This window comes from Notothenia rossii (assembly GCF_949606895.1).
Source record: "Notothenia rossii genome assembly, chromosome: 1".
Classification (NCBI taxonomy): Eukaryota; Metazoa; Chordata; class Actinopteri; order Perciformes; family Nototheniidae; genus Notothenia; species Notothenia rossii.
The window spans coordinates 48,583,781-48,597,666 of record NC_136912.1 but is presented as its reverse complement, the minus strand read 5'-3'; the positions used below and the strand labels follow the sequence as shown (position 1 = coordinate 48,597,666).

The 13,886-nt window shown below is 40.8% G+C and overlaps 1 long non-coding RNA gene across 2 annotated transcripts; it reads left to right on the top strand.

The window, feature by feature from the left end:
- Window positions 1-10,091: 10,091 nt before the first annotated feature.
- LOC307015483 lies at window positions 10,092-12,989 on the top strand. 2 transcript variants are annotated; one of them, XR_013801550.1, is made up of 3 exons: window positions 10,092-10,220; window positions 11,208-11,323; window positions 11,963-12,989. It is a non-coding gene; the product is annotated as an uncharacterized lncRNA (long non-coding RNA). The 2 variants fall into 2 exon arrangements; XR_013801551.1 differs by having other exon boundaries at window positions 10,095-10,227.
- Window positions 12,990-13,886: the final 897 nt, after the last annotated feature.

The following is a 13,886-nucleotide window of genomic DNA, read 5'->3' as shown; positions in this document are numbered from 1 at the left end:
TTTATTCCTTCTCCTCTCCGTCAAACGATTGTCTATACGTAAAGCCATGGATATGACAGAGTCCAAATCAGCGGGCAGATCGAGAGGCGCCAGCTGGTCTTGTAAAGAATCCGAGAGACCGCTGACGAAAGCGTCAAACAATGCAGCGGAGTTCCAGCCGCTGTCGGCTGCCTTAGTCCGGAACTCGATGGCGTAGTCAGCCACACTCCGCTGATGTTGTCGCAGCTTGATCAGAGCCCGAGCTGCTTCCCTGCCCGGCGTGGTTTGATCGAAGGTCTTCCTCATAGTGTCTATGAAGTTTTCCAGAGACCCGCAGATAGGCGAGCCTCGGGACCATTCTGCCGTGGCCCACGCTGCTGCTCGGCCGGAGAGATGAGAGATCATAAAAGCCACTTTGGAAATGTCCGTGGGAAAAGCAGCCGGTTGGTGGTGATAGTGTAACTCACACTGCACGATGAACGGCCGGCAGCCTTCTGAGTCCCCGGAGTACCTTTCGGGTGGAGCCAGACGCATGGAAGCCCTGTGCGGCTCAGTAACCCGGTTGGGATCGAATCCGGTCACCGCTGGAACAGGAGGAGTCGTAGGAGGAGAAAACAGCCTGCAGGTGAGTGAGCACACGCTGAACCTCTGCTGCCAGTAGATTAACTTGGGTCGTCAACGATGTTTGTAGTTCCCCCTGGCTGCTGGTTAGATCCTGCACTCCCTGCTGCATGGTGGCCATACGCTCCTCTTGTTGCCCAAGACGTTGGCCCTGAGAACGGATAGCGTTCTTAATCTGATCTGAGTCGGCTGAGTTCATTTTGATGGTCAGTTCGTACTGTCAAGGGGAGAACACTGAGGCATGAACTCAATTGCACGACTCAAAACTCAGACTCAGATAGCGTTTCAAAATAAAGACTTTACTGGAATTTGCACAGTAATAAAACAAGGAAAACAAAACCACTCTTTTGAGGAAAACTATAATGCGATCTATAGCATAGGTCCGTGAAAGGTCCGTGAAAAGGTCCGTGAGGTAAGCCGATACGTGGTCTTCGTGAGACAACGAACTGACAATTAACAGGAGGGAGCTAACACAATATATACACAGGTAAAGGGGACACAGTTGGAAACAATCAGGGCGGGGAAAATAATCAAGGACGCAGGAGACAGAAAAGGGGCGGGGAGCGTGGAGGCCTGAAATGAGAGGAAGAAATAATTAAGGGTATAGACATAAAGCACAAGACAAAGGGACATGACAACTCTAACATAAAGAATAAACTTTCACAATAAGTTTCTTGGACATGACAGGCCCAATATAGAGAACACACTCATTTGTCCTGCAGCCTTTCCAGCCATTTGAGCTATTGTTCACATCTTTACTTCAAATAAAAGGTTTCACATTGCATATTTCCAGCTTCCTTTACACATACTGTTATTATTAATACAAAGTAATTAACCACACACATCTATTTAAAACAAGTAGATTTCCCTGATAATTGACATGCTGAAAATCTTAAGAAGAATGTCCCCTCCCCCAGCTCTCTCGTCCCTGTCATAAAAGCTGCTTCCATTTCATATAGAGTAATAAAACATGTTTAGGCTAATTTCTCCACGATGTTTGTAGCCATTTAGTACCCACACATGAAAGAATAAAAACAGAGGTATAGTTGAACAGTAATCACGCAGCACATATATTTACTGCAATGAAAACACACACATTTGCCCTAAGCATGTGTAACGCAACCTCTTCTTTTACGAGGGAAACATTCCAGAGTTTTGGAGCTATCCCCAAATAAGGATGTCCCCTGCTCACATCCCTGAACACAAAGACTTCACCTCAATATATTGGGGAGGGAAAATATACTTTGTCCCTTCAAATTTAACACACATGAATATATATAAGGTGACTTTAAAATGAATATACTAGATTTAACTTTCCTGCCATAACACGGTACTTTAATACTTCAAATAATTCAAATAATCCTTCAAACCTCTCAAATAAGTCATTACAACTTGACGAATCTGCTCTGTGGCAGTATAAATCAACAAATCTGCAGTCTTGACTTTTGCTACACTTCTTGCGATAAATGTGTCGCAAAAGTATTTTTCACCTGTAGATGTGGGAGGAGGGAGGGGGGTTGGAGCGAAGGGGCGGAGCTATCAGAACGACGAGGCTTGGGTCAGTCACACAGTCACAGCCATAGTCAGCCAGGTCGTACCGGATGACTGGTTCGTGTCGCTACCAGTCCGCTGACATAGCGCGTCAATCAACGGTAAGTTTTGCCCATTACTTGCCCAGTATTACTTTGAATATTATTATTTTGATTGAGGATTAAATCCGCTTTGAAGACCACCGTTTTATATCGTGCAGTTTAGCAGTTTAGCAGTTTAGTTTGCGGTCCGGGGGACGAGCCCCCGGACCGCAAGGTTTAGTCTCCATTTCCATAGCCCCACCAAAAATATTTTACACCAGCCGCCACTGTAAGCCAGACTAGTGCACGGGACTCATTAAACAGAGTAACATAGTAGAGCCCTACATTATTCAGGGAGCAACAGCCTGTGTTAAAGAAGCTAGCGGAAGCCATTAGCCACACGCTAGTGGCGTAGCTCACAGAATGACATTAAACTACACATAAAACAGTTTCAAACACACTTCTTTGATCGAAATATGACATAATCTGTGTACACACTAATAACCTGTTGAACGGGAGAAATGAATGAAGCAGAGGGAAAGTTGCTGCCATGTGTCTGTCGTCTGTCATCTGTGGTCTTCTTCTTCTTCTTCTTCTCTCGGACCATGCCGTTTCTCTAACGCTAAACCGGAAGTGGCGATACCGTAAACCGGAAGTGAGGCTACGAACGGCGAACTTAAAGATAACAATACCATTAGCACTCCTAGTGGTGACTTTATGAACGGCAAACAAATTATAACATTATAAAATGCCTTTAAGGCAGCACACTGTTTGAAGCGCTGCACATTATATAAATTACAGTTACACACGGCAACGACATTAACTGCAAACAGTCGGGACTTGTGTGAAGTGTAACACTAAACAATATATTAACATATTAAATACAACATTTATGACACCACTCGTTCCACTCAGTAACCCTCTTTGTTCGAAGACACGTGATAATCTATACACTATCATCTTCTCCACCCATTTACACAAGTGTGATGTTAATGCTATGGGTCTGTAGGTCTGTAGTTACTGCCCACTTCGACCATGCACTGCGTGGGTGTAAAATTACTACAATCTGCTTGTAGAATAATGTTCTAAGTGTGGGGCAGACATTCGAGATGGCCGGGTTCGAGTCTCGGAGTGGAATTTCTTTCTCTCCAGCTTTTTTTATTATCTGTTTCGAATGACTTATAATCTTTTTATTTAATGGGGGGCTGTGGCTCTCCCGGTCGCCTGTGAGTCGAGGTCATTCTTGGTAGCGACAGCCAATAACGTTCACGTCTGCTACCAAGATTCTACCAAGAATTGAGAGCTCTGGCCAATCAGCGCCCGTATTGCAACCAAGAATTGCTCCCGCAGCTACCAAGAATTGACCAATCAGCGTCTCCGTAGGCGGGGCTACTCTGCGGACGCCGCGAGCGAGGGATTCACTTTTTCCCAACATCACGAAAGTAAGTACATCATCCTTTAACTATGTTGTCAATGCTTATAAACTGTCATATTAGATGTATAGATATATTTTAACTAAACAACATGTTGCACTGGGACATTTGACTAATGACTAGCGAACCGGACATGTCCCGCCGTAACTTGCCGCTTGTGAAGGAAGAGGGGACACATATATAAATATATATATATATATATGAAAACAAGAGGGACATAATAGCACAAAACAATTAATGATAATGATTATTTCAGCCATATGTATAATAGTGTTAATATCTATGAGATTTAAAGTAATAATAATAATAATTCCCTGCAAAAGCACTAATAACAATACAATAATGGCAAAAATAGCAATTCGATATATAGTACAAATCAATCATTGTCATGTGAAGCAAGGAGTGGTTGGACCCAAATGCAGAGACTGGAGACAGCAGAAAACTTAACAAAAATGTATATTTAACAGGCAGAACAGGAACTCAAGTAACAACAATCAACACGGAAAAAACATAACTTCATGACATAGACAAACAAGGAACCGACAAGAACAGGACAGAAAACCAGGACTTATATACAAACAGGTTGACGAGGGGATGAAGTGCAAGTGAACACACAACACAGTGTGTAGCTATGATGGAGATATTTTCAGTTTAGCTGAATGTATGCCATGGCACACATGTATGACATACATCCCAGGTCTTAGAACACCAAATGTATAACTTTATCAGTCTTTAAAAAATAAATAAACAAACCTGAAAACGTGATCAATTCCCAATGATGCAATATATTTTCACGAGAATTTTACATTATCCGTTGCTAGGTTTTAGATTATCAGTAGGTAAAAGTGGTATCACAATTAGTCAGTCGGAATATTTTATTAAGTTATGCCCAGGTACTCACAAGAACATATCCTAGATGTCTGACAATATCCAGAGAATACATTATAAACTTAATTTGAGCCTCTTCACCTCATTGGAGTCAAGAATTACTGTCAAGCTCACCAAGAAACAGCATCGCGTGTGAAGACTGAATGAAAATGGATAGATACAGTACATGTTGAAAAGCATTGTAATTAGTAAAAGAAACAAGACCATTTTTTAAACTTCATGCAGATATTAATAGCATTTCAAGCTGTGCATGTTCTCAGGCAGCAATGCATAGTGCATTTATCTATAGCTTTTTTTTGTTCCTTTCCTACAGTATGTGCTTATGTACCGTGGGACTAATGAACAATGTTAAACTCAGGGATATGTTTTGTAATATATCAATGTCAACAAATTATGTTTTCTTTAAAAAAACATTTAGTGGCTATTATTGAATTTCCTCATGAGGTCTTGACTGTTATTTGTCGAAAACACATCCCAATGGATGACTATATAAAGCCCAGTCACCGTGACAAAGTGCAGGCCACAAGCGGGGCTAGTAACTATCAGAACATCAATGAGAGAGACCATTGTTTAAACTAAGTAATTTATTTAAGGAAAATTCACTTGAATACTACAACATAAAAACATAGGTACACACATATATACACTGCACACTAGAAAAATGTGCAAAGTAGTCGTTTTAAAAAAGGCAATTAGTGTGAGTTCAAAGGGTAAAGCTTGCGGGGGGGCCGCTGTGAAATATGTGTCATGTCCGTGACAAAATCAGACAACATTCAATGTTGCCATGAATGACAGTATATTTTGGATGACGTCCAGTCCAAGATCTCCTCTACGACCAGCAAGAGGATCAAACTGTGCGGTGAGTTGCTCCTTGTCCTCATCGCTTAGCAGGTGCTGGTTTTGAGGTAAGGTGACCCTCTCTGGCCAGTCCAATGCAACATCCCCTGCATCAGCTCCACCCTCTCTTTCTGGCTCCTCCTGAGCATCTCCTTGTCCTCCACCAAAGAGGCTCTGCATGGCAGAAGTGGTCTGGCCCTACCGTTACAGGCAACCTTGGACAAAAAAATGTATGGGACTCTGGTGTGTTTCGGTCCTCAACCCATGATTGTTCCACTGGTCCAAAAAAAACCGTAGGTCATGGTTTATGCGTGGGAGATAGACATAATGCAGGGCCCACATGTGCATTTCATTGTCTATGTCTATTATGCCTTCACTCTCCAGGAAGTTGAAGAGGTCGTAATAGACATTGCTCACACCTCGCGACAGGTCACCCCAGAGCCGTTCTATTCTCTGGTTGTGAGTGCTTCTTCCACTGAGAGCACTGCCTCTGTGAGAGCCTCTGAAGATGTTCATCATTAGGCAGACAGAGTTGTTTTCGCCCCCATGGTCGGTTCTAACCCTCGAGGGCACACCATACTTGTCCACCGCGTCCATGAAGCTCGCCATCACGGTAGTGCTCCTGTTGATGTCTGAGGCCCGGAGGAAGACGACCAGGCGGTTATACCCATCAATACCCCCATGAATGACAATCACACTGATTAATTTATTAATGTGTTTAATACATTCTGGCTAGGACAACCACACAAACGGCAGCAACTTTCCCTCTGCTTCATTCTTTTCTCCTGTTCAACAGGCTTATTATCTGATTACCAGCTCTGATTCACTTACAAATTATATCCGTTTTCTTCAGAATCAGAATCTGTCTAATCACACTTCCTTTCTAAAACAGAACAAAGAACACAGTGCCCCTTTCACACCAACGCAGTTCCCGTTCTAGCTCCGTGCTAGTGCTCTTTTGGTTCGGAACCGGTTCTTCTTTTCAGCCCCCAGTTCCATCCCCTGAAGACAAGGAATGTGTCATAGTAGAAATGTGCATCCCAATGAAAGAAGGAAGCATAAAGCTTGTCAATTTCTATAACCCGTTTAAAAATCTTCACATTCGAAGTAACAAAGGGTCAACAGGTCATGGTGGTGGGCTGCTACAGACCCCCCTCAGCTGTCAAGGACTCTTTATCTTCATTGGCAAAATGTTATCTCAACTTGCCTACAAGGAAATAGTGCTGCTTGGTGATTTTAATTGGGACTGGTTAACTTCTGTGTCAGAGGATTTTAAAAACCTGTGTACCTCTTTGAATATTACTCAGATTATAGATAGTCCTACTCGCCCAAATATTAAGTCCCCAAATAAATCCTCCTTAATTGATCTCATTTTAACAAATGTTCCACATAAATACTCATCTGTGGGAGTATTTGCTAATGATGTGAGTGACCACTGTGTTGTAGCCACAATTAGGGACACTAAGGTCCAAAAGGTTAAACCTCATATTATCCTAAAAAGAGACAAAAAACACTTTGTGGAGCAGGGTTTTGTACATGATCTGTTTGATTTTGATTGGGGTAAAATCGATCTGTGTGCTGATGTAGAAACTGCATGGTCTTATTTTTATCTTGGTTTTATGGAAATTATAGATAGACATGCACCTCTGCGTAAATTTAGAGTGAAGGGACGAGACAATCCTTGGTTTTCTGCTGAACTGTCCAGTCTCCTTCAGGAGAGAAAAAATGCCTGGGCAAAGGCTAGGAAATCAGGCTCAGAGGTAGAATGGCTACGCTTTAGGCAGCTAAGAAATAGCTTCACATCGCAAATAAAAAGTGCTAAGTCAAAGTACTATTTGTCAGTTACCACAGAAAACCTAAATAATCCTAGGAAATGTTGGAAAGCCATAAAATCGATTTCCACTGGTGATATCCCAAATGAGCTACCTCCGTGCCTCATCACAGTATCTGGCATTATATCAGACAGGGCTACTATGCTAAATTGCTTTAATAAGCATTTTGTGTCTTGTGGCTCTCTGTTTGATTATTTCACTGACTGTGCTTCTGCTTCTGTGAACACTCTAATCCCTGACTCTGAACAATGTGGTCTGGAAAACCCTTTCAGTTTTACTCCTTTTACTGTTGGTGTTGTTCATGAAGCATTATCCAAGTTAGATCCTAGGAAACCGGCTGGCCCGGACAACGTAGAACCTTTCTTTTTAAAGATAGCTGCAGATTTTATTGCTCTTCCTCTTACTACTCTTTTTAACCTCTCCCTCAGCACAAATATAATTCCAAAAGTATGGAAGTCTGCTTATGTCTTGCCTTTACTGAAAGGAGGGGAGGCAACTATTTTAAATAACTATAGGCCAATCTCTAAATTGTCAGTTCTAGCTAAAGTGCTCGAACGACTAGTGAGTGAGCAAGTAAAGGAGTTTTTATGTAAAAATGATATCCTGTCTAAACATCAGTCAGGTTTCAGAAAGAAACATAGCACCATCACTGCAACAATGAAAGTGGTGAATGACATTACTAGTATTTTAGATAATAAGCAGAGTTGTGCAGCTCTGTTTATTGACCTTTCCAAAGCGTTTGACACCGTTGATCATCGCATCTTAAAGCAGAGGCTACTCAGTATTGGCATATCCAGCCATGCAGTGGGGTGGTTTGTGAACTACATCTCTGAAAGGTCCCAATGTGTTCATTTTGATGGGCTGTCTTCTGAGTGGTTAAATATTTCTAATGGTGTACCACAAGGTTCTGTTTTAGGTCCACTTTTATTCTCCATATATATCAACAGCTTAGGTGATAATGTGGATGAAGCTACTTTACATTTGAATGCGGATGATACCGTGATGTATTGTGCAGGTACCTCCATTAAGGAGGCGGTTGTTAAATTACAGGCTGTTTTTAACACTGTTCAGACTCAGCTCTCTGAACTAAAGCTTCTTTTAAATGTGGATAAAACCAAGGTAATGCTCTTTTCAAACGCTAAAAAGACACCAGAGCCTGTTGTAGATATTGTAACTACGCAAGGGAAAAAACTTGAAGTGGTAACCTGTTACAAATAACTTGGTATCTGGCTTGATGACTGTCTCTCTTTTAAACTGCATGTCATTAACCTGCTAAGAAAACTGAGGGTTAGGCTAGGTTTCTTTTACAGAAACAAGTCCCGTTTCTCACTTGAGGCCAGGAAAAGGCTAGTCACTGTGACCTTTTTACCTGTGCTGGACTATGGTGATCTGTTTTATATGAATGCACCGGCCAATTACCTGATCAAGTTAGATGCCGCCTATCACAGTGCACTGAGATTTGTGACAAACTGTAAAGCATTAACCCATCATTGTACCCTGTATGCAAGGGCAGGTTTGCTTTCACTAACTGCACGGCGGCTCAATCACTGGTATCTTTTTATTTACAAAGCAATGTTAGGGAAACTTCCATCCTACATCTGCTCCCTGATCTCACGGCGTATTGTAAATGGCTACTGCCTGAGATCGAATGCTGTGGTTGTATTAAATGTGCCAACTGCTAGGACTTTCTTAGGGAATACAGCTTTTAGATGCGCAGCTCCGCTAATTTGGAACAGTCTGCAAAAGGAATGGAAGTTGAGCAGTTTGGTTCCATTACATGTTTTTAAAGCAAGGATAGATGCTATCCAATCGGAAACTGTTGGTATCTGTAAATGCTCCTAGCTATACAAAATGTAGTCAATGTAAATATGCCATATGATGTCCTCTTTGTTTTTCTGTCATGTTTGTATTCATGTTGGAACCTACTTGCAGCGGGTCACCATTGAAAAAGAGGTCAATGATCTCAATGGGTTTTCACCTGAATAAATAAAGGTTTTGAATTGAGTTGAATTGACATTGAAACTTGACAGACAATAGCAGGGACGGCTCATACAGGGAAGTATGGTGTGGTGACTTTAATGCTCACAACAGCCTATGGGGAAGCAGTCAAACAGACAGTAATGGGGATGTTGTAGAAGAAATGTTAGAGAAAAGATCATTGTTTTTGCCTTAATGATGGACAAAAAGCAAGAATAGATGTGAATAGGGGGACACAATCATGTTTGGACCTCACACTTGTGACGGATAGTTTAGTTAAATCATGGGAATGGTATCTGAAAAGTGACTGTACCAAAGGAAGTGATCATTACCCAGTTTTCACTATCATCAACACAAATAGGAAGTGAGTATATTTTCTAGGTGATGCTTTGGTAAAGCAGACTGAGAGAAATGTAGACTTTGCCGTAAGGAGTCAGCACAATTGTTAGCACTAGAAGGAAGTAATGAGGAGTGCTCAAATCAAATCACAATGCACATTAAAGAAGCAGCAAATAAAACTATACCAAAAACAACAGAGAGTAGGAGGAAAGTGGTGCAGTGGTGGAATGAGGAATGTAGCAGAGCTATTAAAGAACGAAAAAAGGTATTCAGTAACTACAGACCCATAGCATTAACATCACACTTGTGTAAATGGGTGGAGAAGATGATAGTGTATAGACTATCACATGTCTTATAACAAAGAGGGTTACTGAGTGGAACGAGTGGTGTCATAAATGTTGTATTTAATTTGTTAATATATTGTTTAATGTTACACTTCACGCAAGTCACGACTATTTGCAGTTAATGTCGTTGCCGTGTGTAACAGTAGTTTATATAATGTGCAGGCATTTTATAATGTTATAATTTGTTTGCAGTTCATAAAGTCACCACTAGGAGTGCTAAATGTATTGTTATCTTTAAGTTTGCCGTTCTTAGCCTCACTTCCGGTTTACGGTATTGCCACTTCCGGTTTAGCGTTAGAGAAACGGCATGGTGCGAGAGAAGAAGAAGAAGAAGACCACAGACGACAGACACATGGCAGCAACTTTCCCTCTGCTTCATTCATTTCTCCTGTTCAACAGGTTATTAGTGTGTACACAGATTATGTCATATTTCGATCTAAGAAGTGTGTTTGAAACTGTTTTATGTGTAGTTTAATGTCATTCTGTGAGCTACGCCACTAGCGTGTGGCTAATGGTGTCCGCTAGCTTCTTTAACACAGGCTGTTGCTCCCTGAATAATGTAGGGCTCTACTATGTTACTATGTGTAATGAGTTCCGTGCACTAGTCTGGCTTACATTTCAAGTTTATTCTGTTTGTATAAATAGGTCAAATGCTGGTCTGAGGTCATATGTTCATATTCAATATCTTAATATTTTTTCTAAACTGATTGTTGTTTTTAAGTCTTTGTTTTTAAGTCTTGTATTACTGTGTGATCTTCTTTGTTGCTTGTTTTTAATTATGCTCTTTAAGGTGTCCTTGAGAGCTTTGAAAGGCGTCCATAAATAAAATGCATTATTATTATATTATTTAAATGCTAAAGCGCTAATGCTATGCTAATATTGTGCCTCTACAACAGCCATGTTAAAGTGAGTACAGTCGGGTTGTGTGTGTTATCTGTTATCACTGTATTATACTGTAAATGAAAAAGGCTTTAATCTTTCATGAAAGTCATAATATGGCATGTGGATTTATGTCCATTTTTGATTAGAAAATGAAATATGACAGATATTCAGTTATTTTGAATGGCTAAATGTATTTTTACATTCTCAGTTAGCTTCAGGCCTCACTGAGGAGAAGAATTGAGGTAGAAAAATGGTGAAGCCATTTCCTGCTGTCATTATATTCTGTTTGCACAGATAATAGACCTGGTTGGCAAGAAGGAAGTCATATTCATTCGATCACACAACATAACGCAGAGATACATGTGGCGTCAAACCAGAGAATGATTAGATAAATAGAGAAAATGGATATAATTTGTAAGTGAATTTATTAATGTGTTTAATAAGGACAACCACACAAACGGCAACAACTTTCCCTCTGCTTCATTCTTTTCTCCTGTTCAACAGGCTTATTATCTGATTACCAGCTCTGCACAGCGGACTTGTAACACTAGCAGCAGTGGAGATGGAGCACCAGAACCTGGAGAATACAGCAACAACAACAAGGATCCATTTGAAGATAGGTAAATGTAAATATTACAGTAATAGTGTACTTTCATTGTGTGGGTGTAACATAGTTAAATAGGTTGTAAGAGAGAGAGAGACTCAAATGACTTACATATGATTATATAGAGTGATTGTTCATTTGTTTTAAAGCAGGAGGCGCAAACGCTTGCCTCGGGGAGGGAGAAAAAGAGCCAAAGCGGAGAATAAAAAGGAAGGGCAACCATGCAAGGGAAGTCTTCTTCGCTGCTTTTGTGGCAGACTACAGTGCCACTTACAGGCCTGGCATATGTACTAAAGCGTCTCCAGCGCTTTCAAGCAGCAATGGCCGGCCGTGGCCCAACCTCTCATTCCCTTGATAGGTGGAGAATTGATCAATAGCCGTAGCGCCGCCATCCTGACGCCAGAACAGTGTTCAAATCTGGATCAGTCTGTATCAGATCCCTTGCAGCCCCTTTTTTAGAGATTTGGGTATGGAGGAAAATAGAGAGGGTCTTGTTTTCTGACACTTGGTGAGTTCCCTGGAACACCGGGGACACATATTCATGTATAAAAGACGTACAAAAGTGAATTTTGCATGATAGGTCCCCTTTAATGAACTTAGAAGTAATTATTGTCCTATATTTCTTTCCGATTTCACATCTGCCTGGGCCTAGCAGCAAGAACCTCCATCTGTGCCAGCACCCAGGTCAAGATCTTCCGTGGCTCAAGGGCCTTCACCAGAGCCATCGCCACCAAGGACCAGAGGACCAGCATCACTACAGCAGCCTCCATCTCCATCTGTGCCTGCCACAATATTAAGATACACCTCGGTACAAAGGCCTTCACCACAGCCATCACGATCAACCCAGCCAGCAAAGAAGTCTCGCCTAGCACACCTCCCTCCCTCCGACACAGCCACCAGCAGCCCATGCACCATCACCCCCACCTACACGGCAGCCAGACTCACTGTCTTGGAAGACACAAAGACCATGGCACTGCTCCCTCTGTCTTTACATTTATAATGAATATTTGGTTGAGAAAGTTCTGATATTGTCAGGGTTCGTACGGTCATTAAAGACTTGGAAAAGTCATGGAATGCAATATTTTTCCCAAGTTTTGGAAAATTCATGGAAATATAACTAAAGTTGCATCAAATATAATTTATATGTTATATAATCGCCAAAATAGTAATACTATTATGATAATAAATACTGTATCGTATAATGAAACGTAAAATGGCAACTGTGGCAGTATTTCGCTGGTGAGAGATGTTTACAATCACGCCCTCTAGTCTACAGGAGCTACTATTTGAGATAAAGATGCCAGGGAAGTGCAGTTTCAACAATGAATCGCTTCTAAAGGATAAGTACCAATTGTGGTTATCAAAAGACATTGACCCAAGACGTGCTAAATGCAAACTGTGTTGTAACATATTCGATATTTCGAATATGGGCGAGGCAGCGCATGCTAGCCACATGAAAGACTCATTTTTTTTGGTCATGGAAAAGTCATTGAAAATCATTGGTGAAAAAGTGTATGAACAGTTTCTTATGTTAACATAAATAGTTGGTTGAAAAAAAAATTGTAATGCTCAATTTGTATTTGTACACATCACATGAACCTCAGTATGGAATATGAATTCATGACTCAGTCCTGATCTAACTTTTTTCTGGTGAAAGTAGAGTGATAGAACTATTTTACTCCAAATTCTAATTTACACATTTTCATTTTAGACATGAACAACACATTTATATAGGCCCATAGTGTAATTCATATATTTCACTACTTTTGTGAACCAAAAACGTTGGTAAAACCAAATCTGAGACACCAAAAAAAATTGATGACATAAGTACATCTGTGTTTTCACAAGAGTTTTTAAGTCTTCCAAAAATCTGATTTCTAAGCTTAGTATCTCATAAGACAGTGCTCTAAGGTGAGTGACATTGTATTTCTAGCAAGACCAGAGACTGAACATTTTGATATGTAACACCATGCCATGTTATAAGAAGTACATTTAAAAGGTGATTTAAGGAGACATAAATACCCTTCACTTCAGTAAGATAAGGTAAGGTAAGGCGATTTTATTTTAAAAGACAATGAAGGCAGGTTATATTGATTGATATAGTTATTATATTGAAAGGCAAATTAATACCTAGTCCCCTGAATCTGGAATAACGTACAATTTACAGCCTCACAATGTCAGGAACTTTTCACCTACAGATTGCTTTGGTCTGGCTTTGCTCTTCACTGATTGGTTACTGAAACTTTGAACTCAAACGGACCTCCCGTTTATTAAACGGACCTCCCCGTTTATTCGCACGTAATTTCGCGTAAATAAACGGACCTCCACGTTAATTCGTGCGAAACTACGCGCGAATAATGGCGCAAATGGCTTTCCATACCGGATTGAAATGCAAGCGTGTCGGAAAAAGTCAAGAAATTAGCGAAAACCGAAAAGATAAGCAGCATCTGGCTGCATTTCAATGATATTGGAGAAAGCAAAGCTGTGTGCAGGATTTGTAAAATGAAAATAACCTTCAAAGCAGGTTTTTGGTAACCACTCAGGATTTATTGTCAGAGGTGGGAGAAGTTGAGATCTTG